Source organism: Cervus canadensis, chromosome 21 (assembly GCF_019320065.1).
Source record: "Cervus canadensis isolate Bull #8, Minnesota chromosome 21, ASM1932006v1, whole genome shotgun sequence".
NCBI lineage: Eukaryota > Metazoa > Chordata > Mammalia > Artiodactyla > Cervidae > Cervus > Cervus canadensis.
The window spans coordinates 28,934,612-28,962,489 of NC_057406.1; the positions used below are offsets into that span (position 1 = coordinate 28,934,612).

The window sequence follows — 27,878 nt, forward strand, 5'->3', positions numbered from 1 at the left end:
TCCACTACTGCTATGCAACTTTTAGATCCACGTTGTGAATGCTTTCTGTTTCTCTCATGCAATAAACAGGAATGGCTGGGGGACTGCCTGAGGCTCCATCTGCTTAGATCTGCCTTAGATCTGCTTAGATCTGCCTTCCTTGAACAGAAAGATCACCTGAGGAGCTTTAAAGCTACCAGTACCTGGGGAAGGGATCTCAGAGTGCAGTCCAGAAGCAGCAATATTCAGCCTTACCTGATGACTGATTGGAAACTGAAATTCTAGGTACATCCCAGATTTACTGAATCAGGAACTTTTTGGATAATATCCAAATAGATAGTTTTGTTTTTTTTTTTTTTGAGTATTCTGGAGGTGATTTTGGTACATTTTAAAGTTTGAAAACCATGCCCAGGAAAGAGATTTGAGTGTTGGTACAGTTCCCAGCTGGTCTGTGCGTGTGTGTATGTTCAGCCGTTAAGTAGTGGCTGACTCTTCTGAGACCCTATGGACTGTAGCCTGCCAGGCTCCTCTGCCCATGGGATTTCCCAGGTAAGAATACAGGAGGGGATTGCCATTTCCTTCTCTAAGGGATCTTCCTGACCCAGGGACTGAACCCACTTCTCTTGCTTTGGCAGGCGGATTCTTTACCCCTGAGCCAGTATGGAGTATATGGAATCAACATTTAGCTGGGGATGAGAACCACCAGCCTAGACATGCCCAGCAGCCACTGCTCTTTTAGGTTTTGACACCTCCCTAAGACTCTCCTGGGAAGATGGGATGTAAATCTATCTGTTTTTGACCCCACAGATTTATCTGGGGTTTTGCTTCTTCTCTGGACTAGCTCAGGAAAATGTATCCAGGAGCCCCGTCTCTGTTTGAGTCCTACCGATGTCCTACTCTTCTTCTGGCTCTCTTACTTCTCCATCATCTACATAATCCTTTTCCTGTCTTGGAGAGTGGGGTCAGGAAAAAGAGCATCACCCTTACTCATGATGTTTTATGAAATGATTTAATATGAGCCATAAGTGTTCCTTTCTGTTCTCCTAAGTGTTTACAATTGTGACATTCAAAAGCCTCCAACACCATCCTCCCACTTTCTATTGTCATGTCACAAACTCAAGGATACAGCCAGAATACTGGAGTGGGCAGCCTTGTCCTTCTCCAGGTGATCTTCCCACCCCAGGGATCAAACCCAGGCCTCCCACATTGTGGGAAGATTCTTTACTAGCTGAGCCTCAAGGGCAGCCCAAGAATACTGCAGTGGGTAGCCTATCCCTTCTCCAGCAGATCTTCCCCACCCAGGAATCAAACTGAGGTTTCCTGCATTGCAGGCAGATTCTTTACCAACTGAGCTATTAGGGAAGCCCCCAAGAGTATAGCAAAAGTACTTAAATTTTTTTTTCCTACATTTCAGTTACATATTTAATTTTTGCTCCATTCCTTAAAGTGGTGGCTGTTTCACGAATTTCCCTCCCACCATACTTTACTTTATAAAGTTGTATATCAGCTTTTTAGAGGGGAGTAGGGTGCGGGGATGAAGGGAGCTTATGTAAGGCCAGGTTGTTACTAGGGTGGACAGCAGCAAACCTGAGGAACTATGTGAAAGGAGGATGAGGACTGTTTTTTCAGGGATCTGCATGGAAGGGCATGGCCACCCACTCCAGTATTCTTGCCTGGAGAATCCCCATGGACAGAGGAGCCTGGGGTAGACCCAGTCCATAGGGTTGCAAAGAGACGAACATGACTGAAGTGACTACTCACACATGCACTGCATGGGATGCTGACACTGGTCATGTTGGTGCCTTCTAGGTTTCTCCACTGTAAAGCCATCACTTCTCCCTGAGTGTATTAATACTAATCACAGTACTTTGTGGGGAAGACATCCTAAGATTATGCCCATATCCTGTTGTCATCAAATCTCTATCTACTACCTTTAAGCCTCTATTGACAACCAGTACTTGCATTACAGCTCAGTATCATGGTTGCTAAATGTCAATTTTTTCTTCCAGTCTACATTTATTTGTTGACATTCCAGCATAGAGAAGAAATTTCTCTTGTCATTTATTTTTTAATTTAATCAGCCTAGTCTCATAGATTCCTATTCATTGTTTTGTCATCTATTACTATGAATTTTCACATTATGAATTTTGACATTCAAATATGCCCCAGATGTGGCCAGTAGGAACTCTGTTCAAGGCTCCCGCGTCTTTTTGACATGTACTCATTGTTGTTTGAATGCTTTCTTAATTTCTGGCTCCAAAATATGTTCCTGCTTTATGTTACACTTTCCCTGCCCCAATCTTGGAATCAGTTACACAGCCAAGGAGTTCTGGTTTTAAGATCTGAGTTCTCAGTACGTTCATTGCTAGTAAGACGCCATTGCCTCTCAGCTCTCTCAACATAGAAAACTAGAAAGTGTAAGCATATTTATGCTATTTCTATATTTATTAGAATACATGTATATTATATATATACATATACACACACAAATATACATGAGTTCATATGTGTGTGTTAAGTTGCTTCAGTCATGTCTGACTCTTTGTGACCCCATGGACTGTAACTCGTTGGACGCCTGTCCATGGAACTCTCCAGGCAAGAATACTGGAGTGGGTTGCCATGTCCTCCTCCAGGGGATCTTCCCAACCCAGGGACTGAACCTGTATCTCTTATGTCTCCTGCATTGGCAGGCAGGTTCTTTACCACTAGCGCCACCTGGAATACCTCTAATTTCCAAACAGCACTTCAGAGTACTCTTTTTTTTCCCCCCCATTTATTTTTATTAGTTGGAGGCTAATTACTTTACAATATTGTAGTGGTTTTTGTCATACACTGACATGAATCAGCTATGGATTTACATCTATTCCCCATCCCGATCCCCCCTCCCACCTCCCTCTCCACCCGATCCCTCTGGGTCTTCCCAGTGCACCAGGCCCGAGCACTTGTCTCATGCATCCAGCCTGGGCTGGTGATCTGTTTCATCCTAGATAATATACATGTTTTGAGGCTGTTCTAGACAGACATTTCTCCAAAGAAGACATACAGATGGCTAACAAACACATGAAAAGATGCTCAACATCACTCATTATCGGAGAAATGCAAAGCGAAACCACAATGAGGTACCATTACACGCCAGTCAGGATGGCTGCTATCCAAAAGTCTACAAGCAATAAATGCTGGAGAGGGTGTGGAGAAAAGGGAACCCTCTTACACTGTTGGTGGGAATGCAAACTAGTACAGCCGCTATGGAGAACAGTGTGGAGATTTCTTAAAAAACTGGAAATAGAACTGCCATATGACCCAGCAATCCCACTTCTGGGCATACACACTGAGGAAACCAGATCTGAAAGAGACACGTGCACCCCAATGTTCATCGCAGCACTGTTTATAATAGCCAGGACATGGAAGCAACCTAGATGCCCATCAGCAGATGAATGGATAAGGAAGCTGTGGTACATATACACCATGGAATATTACTCAGCCATTAGAAAGAATTCATTTGAATCAGTTCTAATGAGATGGATGAAACTGGAGCCCATTATACAGAGTGAAGTAAGCCAGAAAGATAAAGAACATTACAGCATACTAACACATATATATGGAATTTAGAAAGATGGTAATGATAACCCAATATGCAAAACAGAAAAAGAGACACAGATGTACAGAACAGACTTTTGGACTCTGTGGGAGAAGGCGAGGGTGGGATGTTTCCAGAGTACTCTTTCTAGACCCTCTTCTTTGTGATGTGTATAAGTGCATTGCCAGTGAGAAACTCAGTTCTCGTTATCCTCAACAATTTGCTTTAGTCAGTATAACCAGTTTATCATCCAATTTTGCCACCTCCACCTCCAGACCTTCACTTCCCGTGCCCTGCCCCCTAAGATGTCAGCAGGCATACTCCCTCAAATTGAGACGGATCTGTCTTCCACTTGGGTCCCTCCCATCCCCCATTTCTCACTTTCTCAGACGCCTGTAGACGCACTGCCACAAGTCTTTGTAAGCCCCCGTGCTTCCCTCCATGATATTGTGCAGTTGACCTGTTGTGGGGAATGGGGAAATGGTCAGGAAAAGGTTCAAATTCATTTCACTCATTTCTTTACAAGTGTTTCTTCCCTTTCCAGACCCGAGATTCTTGACATGATGGCAGAAATTAAAATTCTATAAACTTTGAATTCCTTGTCCCTTAGAAGCGGTCTTGCATACAATAGGCAGCAGTGAATTGCTGATGAATTAGTAAACTGGCCTTTCCTCTGAATTCATACTCTTGGCACACTTTGGACATTTCCTCTCACAGTAACCATCTGGGAGACCTTGCTGAAGACTGTCTTGATTTGAATGTTGAGCTGATGAGCATACTTTGGGTTTAGATGCCTGGAGCGGTAGGAGGATTGTTAGGGTAGAGTGGAAGGATGTATGCTTCATATAAACTCCAAACTCCTTTCATGTTTTCTTTGATGCAAAATATGCTCAGAATCCTTTTAGGTCTCCTCCAATGAGACATAAGCAGCCAGCTTTCAAGTAATTCTATTCCTGATTCATTGATTTTGTTTATTTCAGAGAAGGATTTGAGGGTATTTCTAAGTACTTAATTTGAAAAGTAATAGTTTTCTCAAATTTAATAATTTCTGCTATAGCTACAAATTGTACACATTAGTTTTGTTTTGTGCGTATTAATTTGTCCTATTTAAATAGTTGAATATTCTGTGCATATATATCTTATGTAATTAGTTGAATATTTGATCTCTTCTACTAAATTGTAAGGTTTTGAAGACAGAGACCAGGTTGTGTTCATTTTAAAGTGCACCACAATAACTGTTCTACTTTTGTCTAATTCTTAGAATAATGCTTGACAATGACTAGATACCCAATAAATATTTGTTGAAATAAATAAAATAAAATATTGTTGTGTGCTCTGGAGTACAACTGATTTTCATCTATCACACTATGAAAACATAGGTGATGCTAAATAGAATTTAAGTCAACATTTAATAAAAGGGCTGATTATCCAATTTGGATTACCCACACCCTTAGGACACATTCTCTATTCTGATAAATTCTAGATGTTTCTGTTCTGGTTAAGTGATCAATGAACTTCTGTCTATTTCTTACTTCAAGTAAAGTCATATGTTGGGGGAGATACCATGGATATTTGTTAGAGTAATAAATGAATCTGCTGGTATGGGAAGTGGTGCCATGGCGGGGAAGCTCTAGCAAATGTAGATAGTAGATAGTAACAAAAAAATCCAGAATCTTCAAATTCTCTTAAAACATTAATTATTTGGCTTTAGTAAGAGACAGGGAACTGTAATTTTCATATTTAAACTACAATTGATTGCAGAAACTCATGCCATAGGTAGGATAGTATATTTGAGGCATGCTCTAACCACTCTTCACATGGAAGATATTATTAGTCTATTATTGCATTCTTTCTTTCTGATCTTAGATTCTCCCTCCAAAGTTTTCTCAATATAAGGTTCTAGGGAAATGCTACCAATCAATTAGAAGTGATACTTGAGTTGAAACCTTTCCATATGCCTCCCATAGCATTTTAGAACTATATATTGTCTCTGCTCCACCAGACTTGTATGTCTTCATAATCCGGTCTAGAATAAGTGTCACTAAAAACCCTATATTTACCACAGAACATCTCATTTTCCCTGTATTGTTAAGGCTGCACTAATGTCAGCTTTTCTAATTTCTGAAGGCTTCAGATTTGGAAGGATATAGATAGCACAACTTTTGGTTAAAAAATGATCATTCTTTTTTGTTTCTCCACTCTTTAATACCATTTGTGAAAACTCCTCCATTCTGATTCAGGATAAGCCTTTTCATATTTAATCATCATAAAGGTTGAGCCATGATAGAACTTGACTAAGGCTATTCATGGCAAATCTTATTTTAAAATGTGTATGCTGACTATTAAATTGATTATACAGGTATAAATAAAAAGATGTTTAAACATGCACTGTGGTTTTGCTTTTTTGCCTTGCCTTTGCTGGCATCTGGGATCAATCAAACAAGCATGCAGCTGTGGAGAGGTAAAATATGTTATGCATAACATATTTCTTTTTTGTTTTTTTTGCAGTATTGTATGGAAGTCACTCTTTCACTATTTATCATCCTTATCCAAGAGAAAACCAACCTCCCAGAAGTGATATGACTGATTGTTGGATCACAATAAATGTAGGTAGTGTCACAAAGGATTTGTCCGTTTAAGTCGGGCTGACCAACTGTTAGTTAAAATCAATCAGCTAAGTTGTATTGCATGTTTGCTTTTGCTCAGTTGAGCTTTTAGGACTTTTCATATAGTAATGGTGATTCTTTCCAACTGTGGGCCAGTTGTAATCAATAGCCAGGGCATTGTTCCACATAAGGGTGATGAAGTAAATAGAATGCCCTTCGTTTGCTTTAATCAAGGTTCATGACAAGGCTGAGGAGACGGTTCCTCACAAGAACATCTGGCAGCCAGAGGGGTTATACAGGTTGGCTTCAGATGGGAATGTTTGGAATTGCTTAGTTGGAACAACACAATGTGTTTGCATTAGCCCACATATAATCACAACAGTTCCTGTGATGTGCCGGGAAACTGAGTAGGTGAGAGCCACATGCTAGTCTGCCTTTATGGCTAGAAGCCCAGAAATGCTAATGGGAAATGTTCACATTGACTGGAGGAGAAGATGTGACCTGCCCAGTGTATGGAGGTTCCAGAGCTTCACTTGGTAGATCTAGCAGTTTTAAATATAAATTGTGTATTGATGGGAGTTTTTCTCTTTAAAACTATGATAAGGCTGATGTTCATTTAGTTCTTGCTTACATGGAGAACAAAAAAAGAAAAAACTAGCAACTATGGCTCTGCATGGCCCTTTCACCAAAAGTAATTTGCTACAATAGGTATTTATTTATTTTTAATACTTTTTTACTTACTAAATTCTTTTTAAAAATGTATTTATTTGACTGTATCAAGTCTTAGTTGCAGCATGCAGGATCTTACTTGCATCATGTGAGATCTTTTGTTGCAGCACCCAGACTCTCTAGTTGTGGCACGCAGGTTCAGTAGTTGCAGCTTATGGGTTCGTTGTCCCTTGGCATATGGGGTCTTAGTTCCTCAGCCAGGGATTGAACCTGTGTGCCCTGCATTACAAGGTGGACTCTTAACCACTGGAACACCAGGGAAGTTCCCACAATAAGATATCTTAGTGATACCTCCTTTAATAGGAATTTTTAGCTAGCAGTAAGGGAAAAATGATCTCTTAGGTTGCCATGGGGGCCCTCTAAGTACTCTGGACATTTATTTGCTTGTGGTTTTTAGGTAGTAACAGAGGTCATCCTTAAGTTTGAAGCCTAGTTTACTCTTAATCCTACCTCAAACCTAGGAAATCTTAAAAAAAAAAAAAAAAAAAGTGAGGTAGAATATGAAGAGTTACACCATGGATTTAAACTTTTACAAAGCCAATAAAAGATGAGATTGATTAGACAAAGATTGAGGCTTTGGGGACTGTAAGCCACAACAAAAGGCTTAGTGGGTCTTTTTTAGTTCTTTCTCTGTCTTGAGCAAGATTCTCTTCTCTGCTTGTTTACTGTTTAATTTTTAAGATTTTTTTTTTTTTTGGTCATAAATTTTCCTTTGTTGCTGAGTCAGTATTACTTTTTGCTACACATAATTGAAATCTGACTATAGTACCATACGAAGTAGAATTTTGCTTTTACATGTTAAAAGAAATCTGGAGATGGGCAACTCGAGGTGGTACAATGGCTTGAAGTGATTGAACTGTTACGGAACCAAACTTGAATCCATTCTCCTGCACGCAGTATAATCAGTCTACTGACTTTGGTTTCCGGTGAAGGGAAGCACAGTGTTTTTTGTTTTTTTGTTTTTTTAAATTGCAGGGTACCAAACAAGGAGAACTGATAGATCATGCTCAAAAAATTTGAACTTCCTGATGGCTTTCAAGAAAAGGGTTCTAAACACAACGTGAGGGAGGGGCCGCAGGGTGCCGCGTTGGCTTGTGCTCAGTTCTCGGTTTGGTTGGCATCAAGGTGAAGTTTTGAGCATCATCAGCCGTCTGGTTTCAGTTGATCCGGGGTCTCCATGTTTACAGTCAGCATTTTTCATCTAGTGGGGGCCTGCTTCCTGGAAAAACAACTTAGGAATGTTTATCAGATGTTCTGTGTCTTTCAGGAAACTAGGAATTGGGTGATTCTGCCATGTGATGGATAATCTAAGTTGTTATCAGTTTCCTGGCCCAATATACATTCTTTGTTTCTACATCTTCACATTTCCTAATCATTAACTCTAGAGACAGCTTTTTGAGACTCAAGGGAGCCTTGGGAGACTAAAGCAAAAGCCTTTGATTTCAAAGGACAAGAGACACAAGGACTTGTACATGGACTCAGAACCATTAAGGACCCAGGTTCTTTTTGTCTTTCCATGTTACCATCATTTGTGTGTGGCTTTATCTTGAAGTTTATGATATGATGGCTCCATCTCTAGCTATCATGTTTATGTTTCAGGCAGAAAGAAGGAGCAGGGTTGAACAGAAAGGCATGTGTTCACTGTGGATCACTTTTTAATCAGGAAAACAACAGATTTTACAGACACTCCTCTTGGTAGACTTCCCCTTAAATCTTACAAGGCATAACTATGGTCTTATGGCTTTAGCATCAGATGAGATTTTGAGGGAGATAAGCATTTTTAATTTGGCCCCTTGCCACTCCAAAGAAAATACTAATTCTGTCGGTGGTGATGAGAGGGAATAGAGATAGTACGCAGGGAGCTAGCAGCATTGGTCCCAGTTGTTAACTAAAGTGAGCTTCAGAACATTCTTGTTTCCCATCAGGAACTTGGCCTGTATAATAGCAAATTGTAGGGGGCTTCTCTGATGGCTCAGTGGTAAAGAATCTGCTTACTAATGTGGGAAACACAGCTTCAATCTCTGATCTGGAAAGATCCCACATGCCTCAGAGCAACTAAGCCCATGTGCCACAACTACTGAACCTGTGTTCTAGAGACTGGGAGCCACAACTACTGAAGCCCGGGTACCCTATAGACCTTGCTCCACAACAAGAGAAGACACTGCAATAAGAAGCGTGTGCACTGCAACTAGAGAGGAGCCCCTGCTCGCTGCCACTAGAGAAAAGCCCGTCCAACAGCAAACACCCAACCCAACCAAAAATAAATAAACAAATAAAATTAATTTTTTACAAAACAAATTGCAGGGATCTCTTAGCCCAATGAAGTCATTCTTGATGCTTCCACAAGTTCTCTTTCTAAACTACAGATCTGATTATGTCACTCCCAGTGCCTTCAGGTGGCAATCTGGATTCCTTTAACACAGCATACATGCTTTGGCTCTGCTTCCCTTCCTGGCCTCTCTTCCTGCCACTCACCTGTACATGCTATGTACACCAGGCCTTCCAAACCCCATGTCATATTGAACAGCCCATATACCCTTTCCTGACTCCATGTATTCACATGGGCTGCTTCCTGTGCTTGCATTCTCTGTCCCCACTGTGTCCATTGTGAAATAGGTACTTTTTCTGTTTTTGCAAGGCTCTGCACCATCGTCGTCCCTGACTTGTGGGCCCAGTTGGCTATTGCTTCCTTTGTCACTGAACAGTGTTTTGAATTTGAATCTGTTAGGCGTTCTCTTAGCCTTTTCAAGCTGTTTGTCAGCCCCACTACACTGTAGTTGAAAAGGGGATCAAATCTTATTTACTCACATCTTATTCATATAATTAATGCAGTGCCTGGCATAAGGTAACTCAACAACTGCTTCTTTTTTTTTTTTTTTTGCATTTATTTGTTTGACTGCTTCAGGTCTTAGTTGTAGCACACAGGATTTTCATTGCAGTGCAAGGGGTCTGGCTTCTCTAGGTGCAAGGCTTCTCTCTAGCTATGGCGTGCAAGCACTTGACCTCCGCAGTTGCAGTTTGCAGGCTTAGTTGTCCTGCAGCATGTGGGATCTTAGTTCCCTGACCAAGGACTGAACCCATGTCCCCTGCATTGCGGGCAGATTCTTAACCACTGGACCACTAGAGAAGTCCCCAATAACTGCTTCTTGGATGAGTGAATGAGTCAACTAATCAGCTTATCATTAGTTTAAGGGTCTCTGCCTCTGTGTAAAACCTCATGCTTTATAGTAAAATTAGAGTTAACCTACATAAATGCTCTTCATGACTGTGTTCATTTCTGTGTAATTGTTATGATATATCTTTGTATAAACATACATAATTTTATATATGTATGAATACTACATAATGCTTACAAGACCTATTCGTCAATGTTTTCTATAGCACATGTTTAAAGATCTTAGGTGTAGTATTTAGGACCTACAGTGGTCATGTAGAACAGGGAGAATGCCTTTGAAGTCTGGCATCACTGAAGCCTACAGAAAGCCAAGGTCCAGGAGAAGGAGAAGGGAGTGACAGAAATTTAAATGGTTGGATGGCATCATTAACTCAATGGACAGAAGTGTGAGCAAACTCCAGGAGACAGTGAAGGACAGGGAAGCCTGGCATGCTGCAGTCCATGGGATCGCAAAGAGTCACAAAGAATCAGACACAACTGAGTGACTGAACAACAATACATCACTAGATCCAAAAACTGCATACGTATTTCTTTTCTTGCTTGAATCCTGAAATGCAACAGCAGAAATTGGGTAGAAGTTCCACAATTCACTCATCTCCTTAGAGAAAGTCAAATATCCTTAGGGCTTTATTAGGTAGTTTTTATTTAAACACATTTTTAGATATTATTCTGAATTCTATTTTAAAGAAACTGTGCCGAGAATTACTCAATAACATCTTCCAAATCAGTAATGCTTTGAAATATTTTCACCTTCATTATCTTGCAGGATACTCTCTTATGTTTTTCCCTCTTTATGTTCATTTAAAAAATTTTCCTCTAAAAATCTTTATGAAAAAAAAAAGTGAAAGTGTTAGTTGCTCAGTCATGTCTGACTCTTTGCTGACCCCATGACTGTAGCCTGCCAGGCTTCTCTGTCCTTGGGATTCTCCAGGCAAGAATACTGGAGTAGGTTGCCATTCCCTTCTCCAGGAGATCTTCCCAACCCAGGGATTGAACCCAGGTCTCCTGCATTGCAGGCAGATTCTTTATCATCTGAGCCACACTTATCTCTTTGTGCAATTGTTTGTGTTTAGTTCAAGGAGCTGCTTCTGTGCTTTCATTTAGGAAATGGTAGTTCTGGATAAATTCTTGTGAGACTAATAACAAGTTCAAAGTCTCAGATTTTACCATAGGAACCATGTTTGGGAAAACCTACAGAGGAAGGAAACTACAAGCCTTAGTTACAGGGGAAAAAAGTCTATACTTTTGATTCTTCTGTTTCTGGTGACACTGAATACATGTGGCTCACAAGAACATTGAGATATTTTCTCAGGAATAATATTTGGAGTGGTGTGTGTATCTGTGAAAAGGAGCATACAGGTGACCCTTGAAAAACATGATTTTGAACTGTATGGTTTCACTCATGTAGGGATATTTTTCAATAATAAATACTATAATACCACATGGTCTACTGAATGGTTGGTTGAATCTGAGGAAACAAAGGGCCGAGAGTGAGTTCAGTTCAGTTGCTGAGTCGCATCCGACTCTGTAACCCCATGAACTGCACACCAGGCTTTCCTGTCTTTCACTATCTCATGGAGCTTGCTCAAACTCACGTCCATTGAGTTGGTGATGCCATCCAACCATCTAGCCCTGTCGTCCCCTTCTCCTCCTGCCTTCAGTGTTTCCCAGTTACACTAGGATTAATTCTCCACCTTGTTCAAGGGTCAACTTTACTTCTCTCTTTGGCACTGAATGTAAACTTGACTTCAGAAGAAAACATCAGCAGGAAGACAAGAAGAGTTCTCTTTCTTTTTCTACACATATGTACATAGCATGCTTTATTGACTATGCCAAAGCCTTTGACTGTGTGGATAACCATAAACTGTGGAAAATTCTGAAGGAGATGGGAATACCAGACCACCTGACCTGCCTCTTGAGAAACCTGTATGCAGGTCAGGAAGCAACAGATCAAACTGGACATAGAACAACACACTGGTTCTAAATAGGAAAAGGAGTATGTCAAGGCTGTATATCGTCACCCTGCTAATTTAACTTATATGCAAAGTACCTCATGAAAAGTGCTGGGCTGGAGGAAGCACAAGCTGGAATCAAGATTGCCGGGAGAAATATCAATAACTGCAAATATGCAGATGACACCACCCTTATGGCAGAAAGTGAAGAAGAACTAAAGAGCCTCTTGATGAAAGTGAAAGAGGAGAGTGAAAAAGTTGGCTTTACTCAACATTCAGAAAACTAAGATCATGGCATCCGTTCCCATCACTTCATGGCAAATAGATGGGGAAACAGTGGAAACAGTGGGTGATTTTATTTTTGGGGGCTCCAAAATCACTGCAGATGGTGATTGCAGCCATGAGATTAAAAGACACTTACTCCTTGGATGGAAAGTTATGACCAACCTAGGCAGCAGATTAAAAAGCAGAGACATTACTTTGTCAACAAAGGTCCTGTCTAGTCAAGGCTATGGTTTTTCCAGTGGTCATGTATGGATGTGAGAATTGAACTATAAAGAAAGCTGAGCACTGAAGAATTGATGCTTTTGAACTGTGGTGTTGGAGAAGACTCTTGAGAGTCCCTTGGACTGCAAGGAGATCCAACCAGTCCATCCTAAAGGAGATCAGTCCTGGGTGTTCATTGGAAGGACTGACGTTGAAGCTGAAACTCCAATACTTTGGCCACTTGATGTGAAGAGCTGACTCATTGGAAAAGATCCTGATGCTGGGAAGGATTTAGGGCAGGAGGACAAGGGGACAACAGAGGATGAGTTGGTTGGATGGCATCACCAACTCAGTGGACACGGGTTTGGGTAGACCGGCAGTTGGTGATGGACAGGGCCACCTGGCATGCTGCAGTTCATGGGGTCGCAAAGAGTGGGACACAACTGAGCGACTGAACTGAACTGACGTAGCATCTGATATAGGAAAGAAAGAATTAAACAAGATATTTTACATTACTGCAACACTATCAAGTTTCAAAGCTTTCTTTTTTCTTTCTTCTTTTCTTATCATTAATACAATTCAGATCATTCTACCCTAATTAATTTTCTTCCTTCAAACTCCTAAAGTACTTGGTCTGTATCATGAACCTCATCCTTTCTATGTATTACTTTATATGGTTTTTGTTTTCTAGTTTAAAATTTTGTCTTCTAGATGTTATTGAATGTCAAAGATGGAACAAGGCTAATTTCAGAGTGGGCCTTTTTTTTCTTGAATACATCCATTTGTGGAGATGGTATAGACATTACGTAATGATTTTAATGAATGACATTTGCATGGTGCTTACCTTCAGAATTTCAAAATGCTCCTTTTAGGGGACAGAAATAAAGATTGCAGATTGCATTTTCTTTAATAAACCTCATTTTACAGAGGAGCATAGATTGGAGCTACTTGCCTTTGATTGTATAGCTAGTGTTAGAAATGCCGGAAGTTTCAAGTTTCTTGACTTTTGAAGCTAAACCAAACTAATATCAGCTTGGGGAGTTGCATGGGTTCACTTGAACAGGTTTCAGACAAGCTCTGGTGCCAGCTCATTGCCAAGATTGGTAACACAGACACTCTTGCTGTGGTTGCTGAAAGACACGGTGAGATGAATGTGCTTGGTCAAAGCTTGAGAGAAGCTTGGTAACATTCCATTTGCAAGCAGATTGCTGGTGCTTGACTTCACACATACATGAAAACAAGTAAACTATAGCCAACTCCATTTCACAAAATGATCCTCAAATCAACAAGCCACAAGGGAAATTTAGAAAGCTTTTTTTTTTTTCTGGCCTTCCTCTCATGATAGCTCCCAAGAGGGATCTTGGCTTTCTGAAAAGCTCTGTGATTGAGATTTTTTTTCTAGTCATTTGAAGAGCAAATGGTTGTAGAATTTATGAAAATGTCAATAATTATCAATGTTATTTAAACACATTGGCAACAATTAGCTTAATACATCTCATGATTTCAAACTAACTGGACTAAGAACCCAAGGTAGGAAAAAGCCAAAAAGACATTCAAAAATATTGCGCTTAGATTAAGAAATTATCAAACTAATAAGTTGAAATTCCATCTAAACTGAATAATCAGTCTTAAAATACTCATAAGTGCACATATACAATGCTTTCTGAATATGCATAATATGATCTTATTTATTATTTCTGGACTTTAAAGCTCAAAGAGAATTTCTATAAACATTTGCATTTGTTTTGATCCTTACAAAACATTAGGAGAGGTAGATTAAGTATTAATATCTCTATGTATGAACGTGTGCTAAATTGCTTCGTGGTGTCCAACTATGTGGGAACTGATGGGACAGGCTCTTCTGTCCATGGGATTCTCCAGGCAAGAATACTAGAGTCGGTTGCCATGCCCTCCTCCAGGAAATCTTCTAGACCCAGGGGTCTAACCTTGTGTCTTAAGTTTCTTGCATTGGCAGGTGGGTTCTTTACCACTAGCCTCACATGGGAAGCCCAAGTGAAGGATCTGCCCTCGAATGGAGACAAACAATTCCTCAAGACCAAACAGAAGGTTGTGGGTGGTTATTGTTTGATTGTTTCCTCTGAGACTTGCTCTATTTCACCTACTCTGCCTTTCCTTAATTTCTCTTCCAGATGAAAATAGGCTTCTTGCCTATTATTTCTGCCCCATTGTCGATACCTTTATGACTGAATGTTCCCTATCTCTTTATATGCTAACTTCTTCAAATGCCACATGCAGATAGTAAGAGTACTTACCTCTTAAGACTGTCAGGTGAGGGCATGAAAGAAAATGCACTCTTTACTGGGATGCTGTGATTTATGTCCACTTTTGCTTCATACTCACCCCCACTTGCCCACACCAGGCATGCATGCAGCATGCAAAATGGGTGCACACACATCCCATTCATACTACAGTCTGATCAGCCGTGGTGCTCCTGTGGCTGGGTAGGGTCAAGCCTCCACTTTTCCATGAAAATTAACACAATAGCACATGCAACAGCAGTTCTCAAACTTTTTGTCTCAGACAGCTTTTATAGTTTTTCCTTTTTGGCATGCTGTGTAGCCTGTGGGATCTTAGTTCTTCAACCAGGGATTGAAACCATGCCGCCTGCATTGGGAACAAAGAATCTTAACCACTGGGGGCCACCAGGGAAGTGTAGCTCCTTTTACAGCCTTAAAAGTTACTCAAAATCCCCAGAGGTCCCTTGCTTTTTGTGGTCTATATCTACTAATATTATACATTAAATATTAGAAATGAAAACTGAGAACATTTTTGAATGTCTTTATATTTATTTATAAACAAAAGTGATAAACCTATTACATGTTATCCTAGACAACTTTTTTCCTTTCTTTTTTTATTGAAGTATAGTTAATTTACCATGTTGTATTAGTTTCAGGTGTACAACAAAGTGATTCAGTTACATATATTATCTATTTGTTTTCAGATTATTTTCCCTTATAGGATATTACAAGATATTGAATATAATTCTCCGTGCTATACAGTAGGTCCTTGTTGGTTATCTATTTTATAGACAGTAGTGTGCATCTGTTAATCCAAAATTTTTAATTTATTCTCCTGACCTCTTCCCCTTTGGTGGGCATAAGTTTGTTTTCTGTGTCTGTAAGTCTATTTCTGTGCTGTAGATAATTCATTTGTATCAGTTTTTAAGACTCCATACGTAAGTGGTATCATATATTTCTCTTTCTCCATCTGGCTTACTTCCTTAGTATGATAATCTCTAGGTTAGACAACTTTTCTCAAAGAGACAATTATATTTTTCTAAAACAAAGGAATTCAATAGGAAAATCTGGCTGAGGCTTTCAGAAATCTGTTCTCTGCACTCACAGGAAAGGAGCTCAAGAGGCCTTGCCATGGCTGTGACACATTTAAACATGCAAAGACGGACATATCTCTTACAAATGTGTCTCTGTGATTGGGTACACACTGCACAGTTATACAAATAAAGCTTGTGAAACTTGTGTAACTGGTGCCATATGATTTGTTTATTCACTCTGCTAAAAAATCACAGGGAGGCCTTTCTTCCATTTGAGATTTAATATCCCATAACTGAATTTTGGATTATAACGGTGATTCTAAATATAAAATAACTGAGAAATGGTGCTTCCATGAATCAATAACACTAAAAATGTGACAAGAATACAAAAATGGAGAACATTCTAAGTTATGTTTTATGGAAATAACCAGGTGGTGCTAGAGATAAAGAACCCACCCGCCAATGCAGGAGGCTTAAGAGATGCAGGTTCGATCCCTGGGTCAGGAAGATCCCCTGGAGGAGGGCATGGCAACTCACTCCAGTTTTCTTGCCTGGAGAATCCCATGGACAGAGGAGCCTGGCAGGCTACAGTCCATAGGGTCGCAAAGAGTTGGACATGACTAAAGCGTTAAGCTATACACACACACACACACACACAATTTACATAATATACATTTTCCTTTCTCTTTATTTTATCTTTTTGGCTGTTCAGCGGCATGTAGGATCTTAGTCCCCCAACCAGTGATCAGACCTGTACCGCCTGCTTTGGCAATATGGAGTCTCAACCACTGGACCACCCGGGAAGTCCCAATGTATTTTTATATATTTCAGTTATATTTTAAAGAAAGTGAGATAGAGACTGGTCTTCTCATGGCCTAATGGTGATGGCTTATATTTACATACTGCATGCCAGTCCTTGTTTTAAATGCTTTCCATGTTTTAATCCATTTATTGTCATAATGGCCCAATGAATTGGGCACTATTTTATGGTTCTATAACCTTGGATAATTTTTTCTATCTTTCTGTGACTAATATGAGTTGCCTCCTTTGCAGGATAACAAATGGAAAGAATCTAGCAGATGTTCTAGCACAAACTAGATGCTTAACAAATAGTCATTATTATTCCCTCCCTGTTCCCTATTTTTCAGTGTAGAGTTGTCCAAGCAGTAAGCTCTCATGAAAGCAATGCTTTGATACACTCACACTGAAATGGAATAGAAAGAAGAGAAAATAATATACAGGTTTTTTCCAGTCTCTCTTTTTTTCTGCTTAGCTCTTGATTTCTTTTCAGTCTGTGTCCCTAGCCCTGTGCTTATTTTCCCAACTCTTAATATAAACATATCTTGACATCTGTGTTACACAATCACAAGTACTTAAATAAAGAAAAAAAAGTCCCTGCATTTATTTCATTTATGGAGACCAATCTTTCTTTTGAGAATGTAATTGCTAACGTTTGGAATAAACGTTGAGAATTTCCGCAAAGCTGCTTGTATTTAAAATATTTTTCAAAAACATATGTGTATGTTTGTTTAAGCATATGCTGTATTTTTCTTTATCAAAAGCTGTTGATTAATATTTACATAAATAGAGCCTGCAGAGACATCAGTCACTTTTCTCCGAGGCAGATATGCCTAGAAAAGATCACTCTGTTACCATTTGAACATGTTTGCTATTGGCAGGAGGATAGCAAAGTCTATTTGTTTGACTTCTGTGGATTTAGATGTGTCTATTGGTGGGCAGAACTTGCCTCTGTGAATCTTAATTTAGACTGAGTTTACATTGTCAAAAACAGCAAATCCCCAAAGAGTTTGGTATTTTGAGCTTTCTGAATGTTCACAAATTGCATGCAGTCCTATCACCTGTGTATAAATTACATGATAAAAAGAAATAGACAGATAAAATTAAATGAGGGCCATTTGGGTTGATTTTAAGACCTGGCATCTCATGTTTTTCACATTCAGACTTTATAATCAATTTCACTAAATGTCACAGCCTCCCCGTCCCCAGCCCCCCCACCCCAGCTTTTTCTCTAAGGCTTCTGGCTGCAGCCCCGTATAAAGCATGTTATCACCAAGGAACTCTGTGTTTGGGTTCATTGATCCAATCTCTTATAAAATTAAATATGCACCATACTGCCAAGTGGCTTCCCAGGTGGCTCAGGGGTAAAGAACCTGCCTGCCAATGCAGGAACTGCAGGAGACACAGGTTCAATCCCTGGGTGGGGAAGATCCTTGGAGGAGGAAATGGCAACCCACTCCAGTATTCTTGCTGGGATAATCCCATGGACAGAGGAGCCTGGCGGGTTACAGTTCATGCAGCCACAAAGAGTCAGACACCACTGAGCAACTGAGCGTGCACGCAGACTGCCAAGCTCTCAATGCCTGCTCAGCGGGCACTGGTTTAAATTTCTAGTCTTCATGCTGGCTACTCCCAGTGCTACAGCCAATCACTGTTACTCACTCTCATTATTTAGTGAGTTTTATGTCTCTGTGGCTTTGCATTTTCTGATTCTCATCGAGATTATATTTTCATAAAGTCCATCTCAAATGAAGTATGTTCTTTAGCTTTTTCTTCCTTGCTCCCCTCATGACCTGTTGTGATATTTTCTTCCTTTAAATTCCTAGTTCTATTTTAGTGGAACACTCTTATGACACTTCTTATCTTATTATGCCTTATTGTTTAAAACATACGTTGGAGATATTATCGTTTCAGTTTCAGATCACCACAATAAGGCAAATATCATAATTGAGTCACATGAATTTTCTGGTCTCCTGCTGCTTATGACAATTATGTTTACACTATACAGTAGTCTATTAAGTGCACAATAGCATTATGTGTAAAAAACAATGTATTTACCTTAATTAAAAGCTACATTATTGGGACTTCCCTGGACCAAGAAACTAAGATCCTGGATGCCATGTAGGATGGCCAAAAAAAATAAAATTATTGATAAAAAATGTTAACCATCATTTGAGACTTCAGTGAGGCATAGCAGTAACATCAAAAGTCACAGATCACAGGTCACCATAACAAATATGAAAAGGTTTGAAATATCGTGAGAATTATCAAAATGTGACACAGAGACACAAATTGAACAAATTAAAAAAATGCAGTATCTGAAGTGCAATAAAATGAGGTCTGCCTGTTATTATTTTCTTGTCTGATTTCTCCTCAGTTCGGTTCAGTTCAGTTGCTCAGTCATGTCCAACTCTTCATTACCCTGTGGACTGCAGCACGCCAGACTTTCCTGTCCATCACCAACTCCCAGAGCTTGCTCAAACTCATGTCCATTGAGTTGGTGATACCATCCAACCGTCTCATCCTCTGTCATCCCCTTCTCCTCCTGCCTTCAATCTTTCCCAGCATCAGGGTCTTTTCCAATGAGTCAGTTCTTCACATCAGGTGGCCAAAGTATTGGCTTCAGCATCAGTCCTTCCAGTGAATATTCAGGACTGATTTACTTTAGGATGGACTGGTTGGATCTCCTTGCAGCCTAAGGGACTCTCAAGAGTCTTCTCCCAACACCGCAGTTCAAAAGCATCAATTCTTCAGGGCTTAGCTGTTTTTATGGTCCAACTGTAGCATCCATACATGACTATTGGAAAAAACAGTACTAAATTTCAAATCCTTCTGGTGGCTCAGAAGGTAAAGAATCTGCCTGCAATGCAGGAGACCTGTCAGTCCCTGGGTCAGGAAGATCCCTTGGAGAAGGGAATGGCAACCCACTCCAGTGGTTTCTTGCTTGGAGAATCCCATGGACAGAGCAGCCTGGCAGGCTACAGTTCATGGGATCACAAAGAGTTGGACATTACTGAGTGACTAACAGACCAGAATCTGAGTTCTCAGTCCTCTCATTTTATATTAGCTACATGGTTTGGTGCAAAACTATTCATAGAATAAAAACAAAAAAGATTTGCCTAAATTTGTCCAATAATCATCAATCTAGTAAAAGTTCAGATTCTCAGGCATTTCCTTGAGTAATTCTGATGCATGAGATTTAGATGGCAGCCCAGGAATCCAGACTTTTAATAAGCTTTCCAAATGGTTCTGATGATTAACTAAATTTGAAAAACAGGGCCAGTTGAATAAAAATGAATCTTTATGTCTCTTCATAACTTTCTGAAAAGGAATATTTTTCAGAAAGGCTAGATTCTTAACATGCTTATTGATGAAAAGGTATTTAAGCAAGGTCTTTTACAGGTAAATGGACTGTTATAATTTGTTCACATAATTTACTCTGAAGTCCTTTAAAACAAACACTGTTAGGTTTTATTTTGTTGTTCTTTGTCTTTATGAGAGGGCATTTTGCCATGACAACATTTGACCAGTTTGTTGTCAGGATCTAAGCTGGGAAGGCAGAAAGTAGAGGAGGAATGTTCGTGCTTGAAAAAAAGAGGATCAGCTGCAGGGGTAAGTGTCTGAAGACTATTTTTCTAGAACCACGCTTGCCCTGTGGAGCAGCATGTACCCTTGAGTGAACTCTGATTTGGCCAAGAGGCACATGGCCCTGGATCTCTCACTGACCTCCACATGGCAGTTTTCAGCCGCTGGCGAATGCTCTGGAGGGTGAGTCCATGATGTCCTGTCCTCAAAGTGATGACTGCAGAAGCTTTTATCTGATGCTGCATTCAGCACCAAGAGGATTCTGGGACCTGCGCTTGCTGATCCTAGCACTGTGCTGGCTGCCTTGGCTGAAGGCATGAAGAGGAAGAATTTGCTCCTTTTCTGTACAAATAAAAATGTCCAATAATGTAGGGAAACCATGGGAATTTCCTCATAGAAAAATATTGCAAAAGAAAAATCCAGGATTAATGAGTATAAATGGTCTCCTGGCAGTAAATTTTTCTGAATATATCTTGTGTAATAAGTTTGAAACCAAATCTTTTGGGGACAAAAAAAGCATCTTAATTTAATTGGCCCTATTGGCAAGGATACTGTTCATGGAGCAGCTGTCTTTTTCCTAGCTTTCCTGAACATGTTGATAGCAAGCAACATGTCTTTCCTTTGATTGGAAATAGGGTAGTTAATACAACTTTAGGAACTGGATCCTCGATTTTCTAACAAAGTTTTAATAATTATTTTGTCAGCAGGTTTTTTTTGTGTGTGTGTGTGTGTAAAGAAAGGGTCTCTCTTGATATGTGTGTCTTTCTGTTCCTCTTCAGACTCCCAAGGAAAATTAAATGTTCTGGAACCTACAGGGATTATTTCCTGATCTAAGCTTGTGTTTCGGTATCAACAATTCCCAGGTGGCACTAGTGGTAAAGAACCCTTGCCTGCCACTGCAGGAGACATAAGAGCTGCTGGTTTGATCCTTGGCTTGGGAAGATCCTCTAGAGGAGGTCATGGCAACCCATTCCAGGATTCTTTCCTGGAGAATCCCATGGATAGAGGAGACTGGTGGGAAACAGTCCATGGGGTTGCAAAGAGTTGGACACGACTGAAGTGACTTAGCACGCAAGCACACGATACTGCCCCCAATGGTGATGAGCTGGGCAGACAGGTGGAAAGGGCAGTGGCTTTAGTTCATGATGGGTTTGAGTTCATATTTTGTGTGACTTTGGGAAAGCTACTCTGCTTCTCTGTGACATAGAAAAAGAAAATAGTACTTAATTCTTTGGGTTATTTTGAAAATTCAGTGCTATGGCATTTGCAAAAAACTTCTAACATGTGTTTTATGCCAAATGTTAAATAATCCCTGTGTCCCGAAACTCACAAACATGGGGGAAGATCAAGTTGGAAAAATCTAACATAAGGTCTAGAAAAGGCACTTGCATGCTCAAGGTTGCCAGGAATACCCACTTGGTATGAAAAGAAAGCAATCCTTAGAGCGCCCAGGGCCTTGCAGAAGGAAGGTTTGCTGTTTTTGTTGTTGCTGTTTAGTCGCTAAGTTGTGTGTGACTCTTCGCGACCCCATGGACTGTAGCCCACCGTGTTCCTTTGTTCATGGGATTTGTCAGGCAACAGTACTGGAGTGGGTTGTCATTTCCTTCTCCAGGGGGCCTTCCTGGCCCAGGGATTGAACCTGAGTTTCCTGCATTGGCAGGTGGATTCTTTACCACTGAGCCACCTGGGAATCCTTATGGTGCTTTATCCTAGCTAAAAATTGAGAGAAAATAATCAAGACTTTCAAATGAATCATTTACAGTACTAAAGTAAGTAAAAAGTGAAGTGAAAGTAATAGAGTAAAAATTTTAGAATAACACTGTAAGTTAGTTATTTATATAAGAAAAATATTAATGCTTTTGAGGTTTCAATTTTTTGGTGGTATCTAAATACTAAGCCATTTCTGCCTTTGCCTATAAGCAAATTATTTAGTATGCTTGTTTTATAAGTTTTTGATTACTTGTATGTTTCTAGGCCACTGTCAGAGTAGCTTTGTTTGGTGACATCTCTATATTTTATAAGGCTATTGTGAATCAAGTGCTACCAATTCAGAAAACTCAGGTCTACAGCAACCACAGTTTGTTAATTAATAATGCTGCAGGGCTGAGATTTGGAGAAGGCAATGGCACCCCACGCCAGTACTCTTGCCTGGAAAATCCCATGGACGGAGGAGCCTGGTAGGCTGCAGTCCATGGGGTCGAGAAGAGTTGGACATGACTGAGCGACTTCACTTTCATTTTTCACTTTCATGCATTGGAAAAGGAAATGGCAGCCCACTCCAGTGTTCTTGCCTGGAGAATCCCAGGGATGGTGGAGCCTGGTGGGCTGCCATCTATGGGGTCGCACAGAGTCAGACATGATTGAAGAGATTAGGATGTGGAGAGTGATGCTGGGTCTTGTGCATGCAGAGTTGAACCTGCTCCATGGTTAGCAGAACAATGGCCCCCAAGGATGACTAAAACCGAGTCATTGAAACCTGCGAGTATATTACCCTAAGTGGCAAAAAAGACTTTGCAGATGGGATTAAGTAAAGGACCTTGATATAGGGGCATTATATTGGATTGATTGGATTGGATTGGATGGGTTCAATATAACCATGTGTCCTTAAAAGTGAAAGTGGGAAGCCTTCCCTTATGTCTAAAGGTAAAGAATCCTCCTTCCGATGCAGGATTCAATCCCTGATCCAGGAAGATCACAGGTGCTGTGGAGCAACTAAGTCCATGCATGCTCAGTCAGGCATGACAGGCTTCTCTGTCCATGGACTTTTTCAGGCAAGAATGCTGGAATGAGTTGCCTTTTCCTACTTCAGGGGATCTTCCCGACTGAGGGATCAAACCTGCATCTCCTATGTCTCCTACATTGACAGTTCGATTCTTTACTGCTGAAGCCCTTATTATTCCTGGATAATCTGAGTGTGTTTCTGATGTTGAATTTTATAGCTCTGTTTTATCACCTGTGTGAAGGAACTTTTCAGTAATTCAATTTCAGTGATTTCCTTACTTTGAGAATAGTGTCTTCTACAACTTGGGCAACCCTAGGTTGAATTGGGGTTAAATTCCAGACTTGTGTCATAAACTGCAGTCCTGTAACTAGAGAAAGATCCAGCTTGCTTTATTTTCATTTAGCACCAGAGTATATGATACCACAGTTCTACACTAAAACTAATTTGTGTGGAGAGAAACAACCACAAACTAGCAGCAGCAATAACAATACCATTTACGGAGTACATGTTGAATTTTCACATAATCCTCAAAACAGCTCTTCATGGCCTGTTAGCTCCACTTCACACATAAGGCCTAGAGAGATAATAAATAAGTAAGTTCAGTTCAGTTCAGTCACTCAGTCGTGTCTGACTCTTTGGGACCCCATGAATTGCAGCACCCCAGGCCTCCCTGTCCATCACCAACTCCCGGAGTTTACTCAAACTCACATCCATTGAGTAGGTGATGCCATCCAAACATCTCATCCTCTGTCATCCCCTTCTCCTCCTGCCCCCAATCCCTCCCAGCATCAGGGTCTTTTCCAATGAGTCAACTCTTCGCATCAGGTGGCCAAAGTATTTGGAGTTTCAGCTTCAGCATCAGTCCTTCCAATGTACACCCAGGACTGATCTCCTTTAGGATGGACTGGTTGGATCTCCTTGCTGTCCAAGGGACTCTCAAGAGTCTTCTCCAACACCACAGTTCAAAAGCATCAATTCTTCAGCACTCAGCTTTCTTTACAGTCCAACTCTCACATCCATACATGACCACTGGCAAAACCATAGCCTTGACTAGACAGACCTTTGTTGGCAAAGTAATGTCTCTGCTTTTTAATATGCTAATAAATAAATAGGGCCTGCCATATACCAGGTACTTATTTTCTTTCAGTGTAGTGTAACTCCTTGGAGAAGGCAATGGCACCCCACTCCAGTACTCTTGCCTAGAAAATCCCATGAACAGAGGAGCCTGGTGTGCTGTGGTTGATGGGGTTGCTACCAGTTGGGCACGACTGAGCGACTTCACTTTCACTTTTCACTTTCCTGCATTGGAGAAGGAAATGGCAACCCAGTCCATTGTTCTTGCCTGGAGAATCCCAGGGACGGGGGAGCCTGGTGGGCTTCCATCTATGGGGTCGCACAGAGTCGGACGTGACTGAAGTGGCTTAGCAGCAGCAGCAGCAGTGTAACTCCTTGTGGTTTTTATTTTTATTTTTTAATTTTAAAAAATTACTGAAGTAGAGTTGATTTACCATGTGTTAGTTTCAGATGTACAGCAAAGTGAATCAGTTATACATAAAGATATTTGTTCTCGTTGTTCAGTTGCCAAGTCATGTCTGACTCTTTGTGGCCCCTTGGACTGCAGCACACCAGGCTTCCCTGTCGTTCACTATCTCCCAGAGTTTGCTCAAACTCCTATCCATTGAGGTGTCCACTCATTTTTAGATTCTTTCCTCACATAGGCCATTACACAGTATTGAGTAGAGTTCCCCAAGGGCTTTACCTATATCCCTTCCTTTAATCCACCACAATTCTAAAAGGCATTGTCTCATTCATTTTGCATACAAGGAAATTGAGGCATAAAACAGTTAAGCAACCTTCAAACAGTTAAGCAACTTTACTAAGGTCGCCTACCTATTAGATGGAAAATGTGACTTAATTGGTCAAAGTCATGCTGGTGGTGAAGAAATGGAGGAATTAGAATACAGACTTAGATCTTCCCAATTTAAAAATGCCATTTTCTTTTACCTATCTAGGTCTCCCTGAGAACCTTAAACCAAATTCACACTAATCTAATTGATCTTATAAGGTCAGTTACCTCTTCCCCTTCTCTGCTTTTTTGTTGTCTGCCTTTTTAAAACAAATTCCAGGCACAGCTCTGGTCAGTTCCCTGGAAGGGGATTTGAGACTTCTGTTCCACTGCCTGGGACTCACCACATGGATGCAAACACCATACCCTGAAGGTCTCCCTTGTTCACTCCTAATCCTTGCAGCACATGTGGCAAAGGGGTAAATTGCTTTTCTCAGAGAGGATTTACAATCCTGACATCATGGCTTAAGCAAATCTTTATTGCCCTAATGCCTTGGGAAAGATATTATCTGACCAGGGTGGGTAGTTGATAATGCTGTTACATGAATTTATCATTGTGTTAAAGTACAGCCAGTTGAATTTGTTTTACTCTACTTAGCAACACTCAGGGATATCTTTAAAGGGACACTTAAAAGTGAAGGTCATTTTGAAAATTCAGCTCAGTTTCTTAATGGTTTTCCTGAGATTTCGTCTATAAGAGGCATTCAAATATGAATTTTTTTTTTTTTTGAGTCATTAAGTTTCTGATTAATTTTAGGTGTCTTATTTAATTGTTAGGACAGGAAAAAGGAGTCCAAAATAGCAGTGGCTAAAAGACAAAGAAAGGGAAAAGCCCATGACAATGGAACAAAAGAAAATCCGAAGATGGGAATGAGAACCTCAGGAGAAACAAACGGCCCTCCTGGCTAGCCCACTTTACATAGGGCAGGCTCAGGGAGGGGGAGACAACTCATATAAAAAGAAGAGCCAAGATGAGCCACCTCTCTTTCGATATGTAGCCTGGCCTCACTCCTCGACAGTGTACTATCCTTTGCTTGCCAAATAAAACTGAGTTGTAACCGAGTTCCAACACTGGCACGCCATTTCAAATCTTTGCTGTGGCAGGACAGAACTGAGGAAACTACATACTCCTCCATCATAATGACACATTTTTAATCTTTCTGTTCCTTTTTGATTATAATCTTATTTTGGAAGGTGTATTATAGAAATGATGTTTGGTCAGTGTATATTTTAAACTTAATATAAAACAGACAATGACTGTAGTAAACTTTTCTCTGAGGTCAAACACATATATCCTAAGATGCACAATAATTTCATATACAACAAAATATTGATTCCCTTGGATGGTTTTGGTTTTATACATTTAATATTTATTTTCAATCTTTATTTTTAAATGAAATAAAGATGAATATTTTTAATGACATATGGTACAATTCATAAAGAAGACAGACATCATAAACCATTAGACACCTAACAACAAAGAAATGAAGATACATAAAGCCACATTTAATATTTATTAATGATGGACAGAGGGTATCAATTTTGTAGCATAGTTCAGTTCAGTCGTGTCCGACTCTTTGTGACCCCATGGACTGCAGCATGCCAGACTTTCCTGTCCATTACCAGCTCCTGGAGCTTGCTCAAACTCATGTCCATCGAGTAGGTGATGCCATCCAACCATCTTATCCTCTGTTGTCCCCTTCTCTTCCTGCCTTCAATCTTTCCCAGCATCAGGGTCTTTTCCAGTGAGTCAGGTCTTCGCATCAGGTGGCCAAAGTATTTGTGCTTCAGCTTCAGCATCAGTTCTTCCAACAAACATTCAGGACTGATTTCCTGTAGGATTGACTGGTTTGATCTCCTTGCCATCCAAGGGACTCTCAAGAGTCTTCTCCAACACCACAGTTCAAAACTATCATATCTTCAGCGCTCAGCTTTCTTTATGGTCCAACTCTCACATCCATATGTGACTACTGGAAAAACCAAAGCTTTGACTAGATAGACCTTTGTTGGCAAAGTAATGTTGCTGCTTTTTAATATGCTGTCTAGGTTGGTCATAGCTTTTCTTTCAAGGAACAAGTGTCTTTTGATTTCACGGCTATAGTCACCATCTGCAGTGATTTTGGAGCCCCCCAAAATAAAGTCTGTCACTGTTTCCACTGCTTCCCCATCTATTTGCCATAAAGTGATGGGACTGGATGCCATGATCTTAGTTTTTGAAAGTTGAGTTTTAAGCCAACTTTTTCACTCTCCTCATTCACTTTCATCAAGAGGTTCTTTAGTTCCTCTTCAGTTTCTGCCATTAGGGTGGTGTCATCTACATATCTGAGGTTATTGATATTTCTCCAGCAATCTTGATTCCAGCTTATGCTTCATCCAGCCTGGCCTTTCACATGATGTACTCTGCATATAAGTTAAATAAGCAGGGTGACAATATACAGCCTTGATGTACTCCTTTCCTGATTTAGATCCAGTGTGTTGTTCCATGTCCAGTTCTAACTGTTGCTTCCTGACCTGCATATAGATTTCTCAGGAGGCAGGTCACATGGTCTGGTACTCCCATCTCTTTCAGAATTTTTCACAGTTTGTTGTGATCCACACAGTCAAAGGTTTTGACATAGTCAATAAAGCAGAAGTAAATGTTTTTCTGGAACTCTCTTGCTTTTTTGATGATCCAACAGATATTGGCAATTTGATCTCTGGTTTCTCTGCCTTTTCTAAATCCAGCTTGAGCATTTGGAAGTTCCTGGTTTATGTATTGTTGAAGACTTGCTTGGAGAATTTTGAACATTATTTTGCGAGTGTGTGAGAAGAGTACAATTATGTGGTAGTTTGAGCATTCTTTGGCACTGTCTTTCTTTGGGATTGGAAAGAAAACTGACCTTTTCCAGTCTTGTGGCCACTGCTGAGTTTTCCAAATTTACTGGCATATTGAGTGTATCACTTTATTAGCATCATCTTTTAGGACTTGAAGTACCTCAGCTGGAATTCCATCACCTCTACTAGCTTTGTTCATAGCAATGCTTTGTAGCATAAAGCCATCATAATTCAAAGAAATGTGAAGAAAACTGTTGAGTCCAAAGACCTGATTTTGGTCTCATTTCACTACCTATAGAACTGTACTTTACTGGGTC

The 27,878-nt window shown here is 40.3% G+C and overlaps 1 long non-coding RNA gene across 1 annotated transcript in view; it reads left to right on the forward strand.

Moving 5' to 3' along the window:
- LOC122423790 overlaps positions 1-27,878 on the forward strand; it is a 281,212-nt gene that overhangs the window by 29,388 nt on the left and 223,946 nt on the right. The window contains exon 2 of the long non-coding RNA XR_006264221.1: positions 6,065-6,162. This is a non-coding gene — a long non-coding RNA (uncharacterized LOC122423790). The remainder of the gene's footprint in view (positions 1-6,064; positions 6,163-27,878) is intronic.